General features: G+C 38.4%; 1 protein-coding gene across 2 annotated transcripts in view; it reads left to right on the top strand.

Moving 5' to 3' along the window:
- Positions 1 to 13,389, top strand: part of LOC114462870 (formin-like protein 20) — a 474,381-nt gene that overhangs the window by 256,450 nt on the left and 204,542 nt on the right. The gene's annotated exons all lie outside the window — the stretch shown is intronic.

Genomic DNA, 13,389 nt, shown 5'->3' with positions numbered 1-13,389 from the left:
TGTAAATAATTTTCACACACCACAGGCCATTGTTTGCCTTTACCTGGTGTAAAGGTAACCTAAATTGCTGTTCTGTACTGTTAAACATGTTGTCGTTTTCCCATGTTAGTGCTTCATTTAAAAGTCCTGAAAACCAATAAGGTTTTTTTTTTAATATTTTTTTTAAATCACTCATGAGAATTGAGAACAACAGTTTTTCCGTTGTCCTGTCAGAGGTTGATTATTTATTAAATTTGTATTAGGCAGTAAGTGAAAAATATGATGTAATTTTTTTAAATATGTGAAACTGTATTCTCATTAGCTCATAAATTACATGTAAAATGACTGCATTCTGAGAATATAGATCAACCAATTGTTGTCTAAGGATAGTTATAATAATGATTCACAGTACACACGTGTACACAATAAAAGTAAATCTGTTCAAACAATACCTGACTTTTTTCATATAAAAAACCTACTTTCACAATAGAGAACATTGTTTAAAACCCATGTCCTGCTGTGTAGACAGGGAAATTAATGATTTTGACCTATCTCTAGAATTAGTTTGTTATTTTTTTAGACCCAAGCATACTCAAAAAAAAAGGTTTAAAATTGGGCTGTCAATTGTTCACCATTGTTATGCCCCAAGACCAAACAGAGATTGCACTTCGCAAAACAAATGAAGCAAAATAGTGGCCAACGTGTCCCCGTGACTTTTTTTTACTCCTGGCTGATTGTCAAGAACCTGAAAAAAAAGATCAACTTACTCGATTAAACCTCTGCGTTCAATTAAAATTCATCTCAGGTAACCTTTAATGAACACATGTAAAGTACCATTGGAAATAATGTGTGTTGGTTTTTAAACAAACTCACAGTTCTTACATTTTTGTCTTTCTTTCATTGTAAAAGAACATTTTTGTGTTGGGTTTTTATACGATACATGAGACTGAAGGTTGACATGGCAGGCAGGAATAAAATACATTCAAAACTACAGAACGGGAATGAACCAAACGCCAAACATTCACAATGACAACCAAACCAAAGCGATAAAAAGAGTTGGCAGATACATAGAACTGTTTTTACTTCATTGAGATATCACTGGGAATACCGGTTTCATGGTCTGAGTTCACATCGTACTGAGATTGTATATGCGCGTGCGCACTACCAAAAAATTAATTTTTACTAAAAAAATTAATTATTTTTTGTTTATTTTTGTTTTCAAAGTGAACGGACACATGTTTTATTTGTTTATTGGATTATGTTAGGGTTAGGGTTAGAATCTCAGTACAGAGGTAAACTCAGACCGTGACACTGGAAACAAACTACAATGAAAATTGTGTCCAGCGAATCGCTGTCCTCCTTGTCTAGCGAAAAGAAACAAAAAATCACGGTAAGGATGAAGTCAAAACACTTCTATGTATTCATTTACGGGACTCCAAGACAAGTTGGAGGTGAGTTGGGCATGGGTTCTGACTAAGTGTTCCTTAAGTTGAGATTTTGTTTATTCAGACAAGGCTTTTCAGGAAATGTTTATCTCCTGACATGTCTCTACAGTCAACTGTCAGTCTTCTTCAGAGGAGTTCTGCTGATCGCCTTTGATGGTTCCTTTGAAGTTTCACTTGACTTCCGTTCCAGCGAGATTCATTTTGGTTCAGTGTTTTTCATACATACTATTCAAAAAGAAGAAAAAATGAATCTTGCTGAAATTAATACATGAAAGTCAAGTGAAACTTCAAAAGAACCATCGAAGGCAATGAGCAGAACTCTTCTGACAAAGACTGGCAGTTTACAGTCAAAAAATGTCAGGAGATAAACATTTTCTGAAAAACCTTGTCTGATTGTTGTACAGCACTTTGGTCAACTGTGTTGTTTTTAATAGTGCTTTATGAATAAATTTGATTGGATTTGAATAAATTAAACCTCAACTTAACATACTATTTAAAAAGAAGACAAAATGAATCTTGCTGGAGCTCAGTGTTCCTCTTGCACTCTTGCAGTAATTCCTAAGGAAGTTTAAGATGTGGTCCAGCACTTAAATCTATATGAATAAACTACAAATGCTAATAACACAACCAAAAGCAACATTTTCCATAGCTTTCAAAATACAACAAATTAAAACAATACAAGATGCTGACCTGTGGTGCACACAGACTATTATCACCAAGACAGTGACTAAACACACCTTGTCAGAGCTGCAAAAAAAAAAAAAAGTTAAAACATTAACACTTTGCTTGCCAACTGATTTGATGCGATTCGGACCCCCTGCCTCCTAACGGTTTTGGGAGTTGCTGCTGGAGATGGATTGTGCCTAATACCTTACATACAAATAGAGACAATGGTGGAATATTGGGGGTCTGGAGTCCTCCCCCAGAATATCTTATTCTGGTAGGTTTACAGTAGATGTTGTATTCTAGAGATGGGGAATACCATTATTTTAAAGGTATCCTGACTTACGGCCTTCACCGTTATTTTTTATCAGTGGAATGTATATGCCTTGTATTTTTAACACATTTAAATCAATCAATAAGTGACTGGGAGACAAACACACACAGAATGTGAGAATGAGAGAGGACACCAAATAGCAACTTTCACAAATTGGCCTTACATCAATATGTTCAAAAAATTGCATATATGCTGTTGTTATGAGCACTCGCCCTTTAGTTTTTTCTTACAAACAGACCAAAAAGCAGTAGACACTTTTTGTAAACAATGACATATGCCAAAAGCTAAAATAGATTACCATCTGTGCCTTTGTGTTTCCTTCTCTTTATCCACTGTGTTTGAAAGTTGCCAAAGGACTACATATTTGTCCAGAGGTTATTTTTATTTAAAGCAAGTGTGAGAATAGCTTTCGTAGATGTTGCCATTTTTCCCCCGACTAGAACGCTAATAATTTGTGTGTGGCAGTGATTCCCAGCTTCTGAATTCCAAGATAAATGGTAAGTGGACACACCCACTCACATGGGAAATTTAGAGACTCTGACCAACCTACAGTCTTATTTTTGGATTGTGGGAGGAGGAAATTGGCAAACTCCACACAGAAATTACCCTAGTAGTGTCCACCCCAGGGTTTGAACTTATGACTGTGAGGGACTGTGTGATGTGCAAACCACTTCACCACTTTCATGCTTCATCCTACTCCTGATGTATCTTGTGTTTTGTAAAAATTATGAATGTAAATTGCTCAAATAAACGAAACTAAACTGTGTGCCTCATGATGAATGCAAGTCTTTAAAATTCCCTTCTTCATTTTCTTACAGCAAGTCTCACCTTGAGTGAGGAAATTGCGGTGTTGCGTGAGTATCAACCAACTCTCAAGGCGAATGTGTGAGTTGGCAGCTCTGTACTAATGGACAGGAGGTAATCAAGAAACGAGCATCACCTCACAATGCAAAAAGAGAGCGTGCCAGTCTACACACTGAAAACCAACACAACAGAAATGTCTGAAAGGGTCAACATGTGTCCAATGGTAAAAAATAACAATGGCTTCCCTGCTCTCACTGCCACTTCATGACTGGAGAGAAGTTCAATCAATATCTCAAAAATTCTGCATCACTAAACTGAAAAACATCTAACTGTTAAGTCAGATGCAAAGAGGAGGACTAGACAGAGGTGAGAGCGCTGGAACTGAGCAAGAGAGGTAAGAGCAAGAGACGTAAGAGAGAGTGATCAGAGGGAGCGAGGCCTTTTATAAGCATGTCAAGAGGTTATCTGATTGATCAAAACACATCTGCAGTGTGGGAATGAGTGAAACCTGATTGGTTGGCAGAAAGAAGCGGGAGGCTTGACTTTCCTGTAAAGAAGACAAGATGGTGGGGCTATCCCACATGTGCTTCTTAAACAAAGAGTCATAAAACTAGATAGGGTGTTAAAATGGAGCATGGGTGTGTGCCAATTGTATGAACCCTTGAAAAATGACTTTCAATTGATTATCCCTTAAATGACTGATTTGAATTATTTCTAGCTTTAAGCATGACAAAAGAGGACAAAAACACTTTGATCAATGATCATGGAATATGAAGTTATAAACATTTCCCTTGAAATGTGATTGCATTAGTGCTTAAATATATCAGATGGAGGCACACAATGAGTCTCTTTCCTGTAGAAAAATGGTTAAAATTGAGGTCCCATGTCTGAAATTCGTTTAAATCACATTTCTGCCTTTAAAGCATCAGATGGTGTATAGGTTTTATTTTTATTTCTTCCTTTTTAATCTTCATGTTGAAAAGGATGTCTCTGGTTTAGGGTGTCAGGCTACATCCCTGTTATCTCTGTGGAATGTCTGTTCTTTGGGGAGGATGGGTGTCAGCAAAGAGTCTGCAGGAAGAAGGGCTGGGATTTTAAGAAATGTTCCTTGGTCCATTTTTCCATTGTCTGTTTTTGAGTCATAAAAGTGTAATAAAATTCCAAACGTGTGACAGTGTTTTTACCGCCTTTTGACCATCGACCAGGGTTCCTACAATATTTTGATAAGCGCATTGAGATGACTTTGTTGAAAATTGCTTTATACAAATAAAATTGATTTGAATTGAATTAACCCCTGCCAGCAGAAACATATGAAATTGTCATTGGTGGCCTCGATTTGCAATGTGCCTACCCAACCCAAGTGGTCACGGCACGTGGTTTCTACCATGTTAGGGGATAGAGATTTCTTCCTGATTAAATTGCAGCTTATCATTTGTCAGGATTTTAAAGATGATAAACTGTTAGAACTTAAAGTGACTTCCACTTGTGGTAAAAAAAAAAAAAATAGATTAAACTAAAGCTCTCAGCTGTGATAAATTCCGAAATGTCCAAACACCAACATCTAAAATCTCCTATGATGCTGACTGATTTTAATGAATGTAATATGACCAGTAGGGGTCAGCAAAGACATTTTGGAATTTTTTAAAGGGTAAATATAGTACATTTTAATTGTAAGCTCTATCAGAAAATCATTTATAACACTAAATGTTTAGTCAGGTTATTCAGTTAAAAAGGTCCTTGGCTTGGTTTGCACTATCTGAGTGCTCTCGTTATATCCACATTAGTGCTTACAGAAATAAAGTGGACAATTTTTGTTAAGAACCTCCCAAAACTTAATTGTCCCACTCTCACACAATAATTTTATAGCACATTATTTAATAGGAAATAAAGATGACAAAGTCCTGAAATGGATACATGTTTAATTCTGTAAAATAAATGGGGAAGTTTTTTCTGAGGACCGAGTAGTACAAAGATTTAAGAGTTTTGTGTGCTGACAATTCTGGTTATGAGTGACGACGAAACTGTATGATTAACTTGACTCCTAGGAATCTTACAAATCATGCCAAATAAGATGTGTTGTTGGAATTCTTGGAGCTCGCTGGGATCAGCAGTTAATCCTATGATTTACGGGTCACTTTGTTTCTATACTCCAGCAGTTGAGGAACGAGCTCGACCTTTTAAGGGTTAATAACACCAACCCCAAATTATCCACTTGGTCTAAATGTGACACTGAATTCCAAGTTTGTCTTTTAGTTCAAGTGTGATGCCTTGCACTTTAAATTGGGTTTATATCTTGTTAATGTTGTGTTTTAGTTTTCAGCTGGTCGTATGATTGAGGCCCTACTGGGTTTCTGATCACTCCTTGTAATGTGTGTGTGTGACTGGTTTTGCTCCCTCCTGTTTCACAGGAGGCTACTGTGCTTATTAGTGCATTACCCCTCTGTAATTCTTATCACTGTTTTAGTCTAAATCTTTTTTCTTTTTTTTTACCGGCATTTATTTATTTGTTTGGTCAGCATGATGACGTCAAAAGTACTTAACGGATTTTGACAAAACTTTAACCAAAGTTAGAATTTGGATCAGTTTCAAAAATCAAAAAATTACTAACTCTCATCATTGGAAAATTGAAAAAGATAAAATAAATCATATCTTGATTCATAATTGATCAATCTTGATGAAATTTGACTCAGTCATGTCAGATATGGTTCCTCAAATAGCTCGCCGAGTTTCATCTAGATCGGATCCAGATTACGCATTTCTTTGCTATTTGTTTTTTTTTTTAAATATGGGGGTTCACATGTACATTTTGACCTACTGTATCATTATTCATGAGGATAGCAATTTCTTGAAAGCCTTAAAAAGTGTGAATGATCATAGTACCATAGTCAGGATCACTGATATTTGGCAAAGAGGATTAAGCGCTTCATCTTTGCTTTGTACTTTGGTGATTTTTGAGTTGTTTAAAAGCTACTTCTGCCTGCTGCCTCTCTTTGCATCTCAGTCCTCCACCAACACCTCAAATCGTGACTCAGATAAGCTGCAAGGGCTATGTCGACTCTTGCTCAAGTGCATTGACCATAACGCACCCTTCCAAGTAGAGCGCTATATAAAAACTGTCTTTATAAAAACCACCAACCTGATCAGAATGCCAACCATGCTTTCACAAACTCTTTCTGAGTCTAGACCATCCCTGTCAAGCCAAGATCTAAAATGGGCTCCTGCACATACAGAACAGACCAAGACAAAGTGCATTTGCATTTCTATTCAATGCTTTCCTGCCTTGTTGGCCAGTAAAATTTTTCCAGGGAGAAAACAAAGTCCCCCAGTATGACTGTGCATTAGAAATAACTGCAAACACAACTGCTGTTTGGATAGAAAAACAAGTTGTCCATGGGTTGGCATTGGCACTCCATCCATCCATTTTCCAACCCGCTTGCTCCTTTTCAGTCTCGCAGGGGTATGTTGGTGCCTCTCTCCAGTTGTCATCAGGAGCTAGGTTGGGGTACACCCTGGACAGGGTGCTAATCCATTGCAGGGTCATATACACACAAACAGAACCACTCACACTACCATTATTTAACAGTTAGCCTTTTGGATAGTGGGAGGAACCTGCAATACCCAAGGAAAACCCACACAAGCATGCATTGATGCTTTGGCCGAGCTCACCCATTCCCCACACATGACATCAATTGAACACATCTGGAACATTATATCTCCTTCATCTGCCAACTCCACATCACACTACAGAGTGTGCAGAAGTAGATTGATGGTTTGATCCAGGTCTGGAAGGAGATCCATCAGGACTCAGGAGGGCATCTGTTGTCTCGTTAGCAGCAGGCCCAGGCATTGTAGGGAGTGGAAGACACACACACACACACACACACACACACACACACACACACACACACACACACACACACACACACACACACACACACACACACACACACACACACACACACACTCTACTGGCCCTCATTTTGACTTGTCTTGAGGAATTTTCACAGAAGATGAATCAGCCTGTGATCTTTTGAGTATGAGCATGGATCCTGACCTCCATGGGACATGACATTTATTTCTGATGATAATTTGTATGTCATTTTTTTTCAACGCATTCCACCATGCTGAATAAAGAGTTGAAGATTTTAAATTTGTTTTTGTCATTGAGATCTTGGATGTGCTGTTTAAGTGTTATGGATGAGCAGTATATAAATAACTGCACTGTGATTGCAAAAAATTGTACTATATAAATACAACTGTTAGCATTTATTTAAACATAATCATATTTGTTGTTAAATGCCTTGTTACCAGGCTGGAGAACTAATGTCATTTTGAAACAAGAAGTAGTGGAATCATGCAATTCAGCCTTTTACTGTTGTCTAAGAAATGGCACTTCTTTGTTTCTGCAATTACTTTACTGGACATTCATCTCCTGACCTGGCAGGGTCTAACAGGTGGTGACAAACATATACTAAGAGGCATTGAAAAAGCAACATTTAAATATTTACATAATTTTATTATTATGTTTAACCATATCATTAATAATTAATACACCAAAACAACACAATGTAACTCCAAGTCAACCACACTAATATGAAATCATATCAGCCTGTCCAGTTAGGAAGCAACACTGATTGTGAATCCATTCCACGTGCTGTTGAGCACATAGAACAGGTGGAAATGAGAGGCAATTAACAAGACATCCCCTATAGAGTAGTGGTTCTGCAGGTGGTATCCACAGACCATTTATCTTTTCTTATCCTTTCTGGCTGATGTTTTGGTCACATTTGCTTTTGACAGTGTCCCACTCCTGGAGCTACCATGAGACACTGTCTACAACCCACTGAAGTTGATCAGTTGGTGCTGCTCATCCAAGATGGCACATCAATGAGTGTCCAGAGCATGGAAGAAATACCAGTTCCTGCATAATGAAAGTATTGATGCTATAGACTGGCCTGCTCAGTCCCCAGATCTGAATCCAATTGAGCACATCTGGAACATCATGTCTCGTTCCAAATACCAACGCCATGTTGCACCACTGACTGTCCAGGAGCTGACTGATGCTTTAATCCAGGTCTGGGAGGAGATCCCGCAGGAGACACTTCGCCATCTCATCAGGAGCATGCCCAGGCGTTGTAGGGAGGTCATACAGGCACGAGGAGGCCACACACACTACTGAACCTCATTTTGACTTGTCTTGAGAAAATTATATGGATCAGCCTTTTATTTTCAGTAGGATTCCAAATCCAGACACTGATGCGATAGTAATTTAGTTTGACATTAATCATTTTTATGTAATTTTGTTCTCAACACATTCCACTATGTGATTCATAAATATTTTCAACTGGAACATTTCATTAATTGATATCTAGGATGTATTATTTTAGTGTTCCCATTATTTATTTATTTATTTATCTATTTTTGAGCAGTGTATAATTTAATAATTGATATTTCAGACAAGGACAGTGGCGAGCAAAGAAAATGAGTCCTCTGGATCACACGTGTCAGTAGTGTGTTTGTCTATAAAAAGGATGAGGACAAATGAGGTGATTTTCTTGTTGCCACATATGTAGAGCTACATAGATGTGACAACACTGTTGTGACCCTCCAATTACAATTACAACTAGAACTGCAAGCAGTTATGAAAGGGGGCCAAGCCTTCCCGTGCGACTCGGCCCTCAGGTTTTGTGGAGCCCGTGGAAGTACAGTACGTCATGAAGGATGATGGGCTCGTGGAAGATGTGATTTAAAGTGTGAAAGTTACAGGCCAAAATGCTTGCTACACTTTTTGGTATGTGTGATCTGTGTGCTCTTCTATAGTTACCCTGTAAATTTCACAGCCCTCAACATATTACTTCTGCTGAAATAAAGGTTTGTTTATTTATATGTTATGTAGTAATAAGCCACGCCCACTTTGACCAATCGCGATTAACTTTGAGATACGGTCCCAGGAGCGACCCAAGGTCATACCCACCAAACTTGGTAAAAATCGGTTGTGCCATTTAGGAGATATACATTTCTCATAATTGCAGTGCCCCCTAGAGGCCAAATTTATTCAAATTTGGCTCATATCCCCACAGTCTCATGGCAACCAAGGATCTCTGAATTGGTGGTGTTAGCAATTATTTAGACCAATATATGCAACAGTAGTTTGCGTTTTAATAGCAGGCTAGAGAAATTTACTGTAGATCAGGTCCAAATGAAGACTCTACGTGCCAAGTTTCACGCTGATTGGACAAAACCCCAAAGATGAATTTGAAAAAGTAGGTTTTTGATATGTAGTGATTTACAAAGAGCAATGTGCTGTGGGAGTGGGCGTGGCCTATGTCAGAAAATGCGACTTAATGTATGAAACGTGGATATGAAGTTTTTAAAGATGTGAATTAAATTCTGAAAGTTAAAGGCCAAAATGTTTTTGCAATTATAGCGCCACCTAGTGGTGCAATCTTTGGTATGGGTGATCTGTGTGGTCTTCTATATCTACCCTGTAAAATTCACTGCCCTCAACATAATAATTCAGCAGAAATAAATGTTTGTTTATTTGTGTGTCATGATGTCATTAGCCACGCCCACTTTGACCAATCGCGAATAACTTTGAGATATCGCCTCAGGAGGGACCCAAGATCATACCCTCCAAATTTGGTAAAAATTGGTCGTGCCATTTAAGAGATATAAATATTCGTTATTTGTAGCGCCCCCTAGTGGCCTACATCATTCAAATTTGGCGCATTTCCTCACAGTCACATGCCAACAAAGGATCTCAGATTTGGTGTTAGCATTAATTTTGACCGAGATATGCGTCAGTTCGCATTTTTATTGCTAGCTAGAAAATTTTACTCGTTAATAATTTGCGCATAATTTTCCCTAACAAACTCATTTTGATAACTGTATATCACGTTCAACTGAAGACTCTAGGTGCCAAATTTCATGCTGATTGGACAAAACCCCAAGGAGGATTTCGAAAAAGTAGGTTTTCCAGTTTTTGCAATTTTGCTCCGAGAAAAGTTAGGCGGAAATGGGCGTGGCCTAGCCCAGGTAATTCAGTGATATTCAAGGAATCTGTGGATATGAAGGTTTTAAATTTGCAACAAACGGTGTGGGAGTTATTGACCAAAACGCGTTGACCTTTGCTATAGCGCCACCTGCTGGCGGATAATTGTTTAATTATATGTTATGTAGTAATAAGCCACGCCCACTTTGACCAATCGCGATTAACTTTGAGATACGGTCCCAGGAGCGAACCAAGGTCATACCCATCAAATTTGATTAAAATCGGTTGTGCCATTTAGGATATATAAATTTCTCAGAATTGCAGTGCCCCCTAGAGGCCTAATTTTTTAAAATTTGGCTCATACCCCCACAGTCTCATGGCAACCAAGGATCTAAAAATTGGTGGTGTTAGCAATTATTTTGACCAATATTTGCAACTGTTTGCGTTTTAATAGCTAGCTAGAAAAGTTTACTCGTTAATATTTTGCGCATATTTTGCCCGAACAAAATTTTTTGCTGAACTGTAGATCAGGTCCAAGTGAAGACTCTACGTGTCAAGTTTCACGCTGATTGGACAAAACCCCAAAGAGGAATTTGAAAAAGTAGGTTTTTGATATATCGTGACTTACAAAGAGCAATGTGCTGTGGGAGTGGGCGTGGCCTATGTCAGAAGATGTGACTTTATGTATGAAACATGTGGATATGAAGTTTTTAAAGATGTGAATTAAATTGTGAAAGTTAAAGGCCAAAATATTTTTGAAATTATAGCGCCACCTAGTGGTGCAATTTTTGGGTGATCTGTGCGCTCTTATATAGTTACCCTGTAAATTTCACTGCCCTCAACATAATAATTCAGCAGAAATAAATGTTTGTTTATTTGTGTTATGATGTAATAAGCCACGCTCACTTTGACCAATCGCGAATAACTTTGAGATATCGCCTCAGGAGGGACCCAAGATCATACCCTCCAAATTTGGTTAAAATTGGTTGTGCCATTTAAGAGATATAAATATTCGTTATTTGTAGCGCCCCCTAGTGGCCTACATCATTCAAATTTGGCGCATTTCCTCACAGTCACATGCCAACTAAGGATCTCAGATTTGGTGTTGTTAGCATTTATTTTGACCGAGATATGCGCCAGTTTGCATATTTATTGCTAGCTAGAAAACTTTAGTCGTTAATAATTTGTGCATAATTTACCCGAACAAACTCATTTAGTTACCTGTATATCACGTTCAACTGAAGACTCTACGTGCCAAGTTTCACGCTGATTGGACAAAACCCCAAGGAGGAGTTTGAAAAAGTAGGTTTTTCAGTTTTTGCGAAAATGGGCGTGGCCTAGCCCAGGTGATTCAGTGTTATTCAAGGAATCTGTGGATATGAACGTTTTAAATTTGCAACAAACGGTGTGGGAGTTATTGACTAAAACGCGTTGACCTTTGTTATAGCGCCACCTGCTGGCGGATATTTGTGAATTTTTGTGTCCATGGTCCCCTGGGGGTTTTGGACCCAAACACCAAAGGGCACCACCGTACCTTGCAAGGTTTAGCCTGCAGCATCACTTTTTCCCAAGGAAACATCATAACAAATATTATAATAATAATAAAAATCCTTACGATTACAATAGGACCAGCGTATGCTTACATACGCGGTTCCCTGGCCCCGCGGGCTTGGCCCCCTAATTATAAGCCTTCCATAACCACTAGACCAGTGTTTCTCAAATGGGGGTACGTGGCACAACAGGGGGTACTTGAGAGAAAGTGGGAAGTTAACAAAGGTATGCATTTAAAATATGGGGTTTTATATTTATTTTTAGTTATAAATGACAATAATAATAATGATGATGGAAACTATCTTGATTAGAACACCAACTGAAAACACAAGGGTCAGTCTTGATCCCACACCAGGCGGGAGACAACAAGAAATGATAAAAATATAGAAATAAATCTATTCAGGAGGCACTAAATACTTTCATACCACCAATTTACAAAATAAGTTTCTTTAAAATTTGCAGCACTCTTTCTTTCCATTATTGTGCTTTATAGTATTTTTTTCATAGTACCCATAGGGCCTGTACTCATTGTGGCGTTGACGTGACCAGATGATTGATCTGTCTCTGTGGAATTTAATCTCACTCGACCAACAGTGCATTTGGGACCACCTGGTAAGTTGTAGGTGTGTGATTCCGCTGACCTAATCTTCAATTCAGAACATCCCTAAGATGTTAGATGTTGTTCATATCAGCGAGTAAAGGCGTGCATGCACTGTGCGATTTTTGGGATCAGGCTGAGTCTCTGCTAAATTGTGTGTCGTGCATCGTGTAGTATACATGGCAACGCTTTAGAGTTCTTCTTTTTCTAATTTTTAAGTTTCATTTCCGGAAACAAGACCCCGACGTGTTGTGTATGGATGTACAGTGTGAGCAGTCAAATTGTGTCAGAGTGTTGGTCTGTGTAGAGGGTTGTCACGGCACGTCATCACCGTGTCATCAAACCAGAAGTCGCCATATTGGAGGTACTCAGCAAGTACACAAAGCAGATCCCGAACGTCGAACAAAAGGAAATGGTGAATTATTGCCATGTTTTTGGCTGTACAAATCGGTCAGATCGTGAAAAACATTTGGAGTTTTATAGACTGCCAAACGTTATAACAAATCAGGGAGAACAATGACAAAAGTTATCAGACGAAAGGAGGTGCTTGTGGCTAGCGAAGCTAAACCAGGATTTACGTTCGGCCCATTTTTGGTTAGTGAATTGTTGATAGCAGCAACTCTTTACTAATTTTCTAGTGGGGATAATAATATAATTCATATCGAGCTACAGTAGCAACACAGTTCTTAAAATGTAAAGCTAAAATGTGCTGTATTTCTCATTGTATTCCAGGTAAAAGGTCTGACCTTTAAGAAAAGGATGACCCAGATTGGGTTAGGGTTAAAACCAGGTCGTTGACAATATCAGGATACGCAATATAGTAGACGGAAGACTCTCCAGGTCGTCATTGATCCAAGATGAGGAGCCAACTCATATAGATCTGCACCACCAATAAACCATAATTTTTCCAAATATCGTGCCCTTCCCTGTATGCTTTTGCATCCACAATGCATTTTGAGTAGCTTTTCTGTGGTTTCGGACATTTATCCATCGTAGTGTTTAGCTCCGAGTGCCTCCAAAATGG

Source organism: Gouania willdenowi, chromosome 5, assembly GCF_900634775.1.
Source record: "Gouania willdenowi chromosome 5, fGouWil2.1, whole genome shotgun sequence".
NCBI classification, from domain to species: Eukaryota; Metazoa; Chordata; class Actinopteri; order Blenniiformes; family Gobiesocidae; genus Gouania; species Gouania willdenowi.
This window is presented reverse-complemented; position numbering and strand designations above follow the sequence as displayed.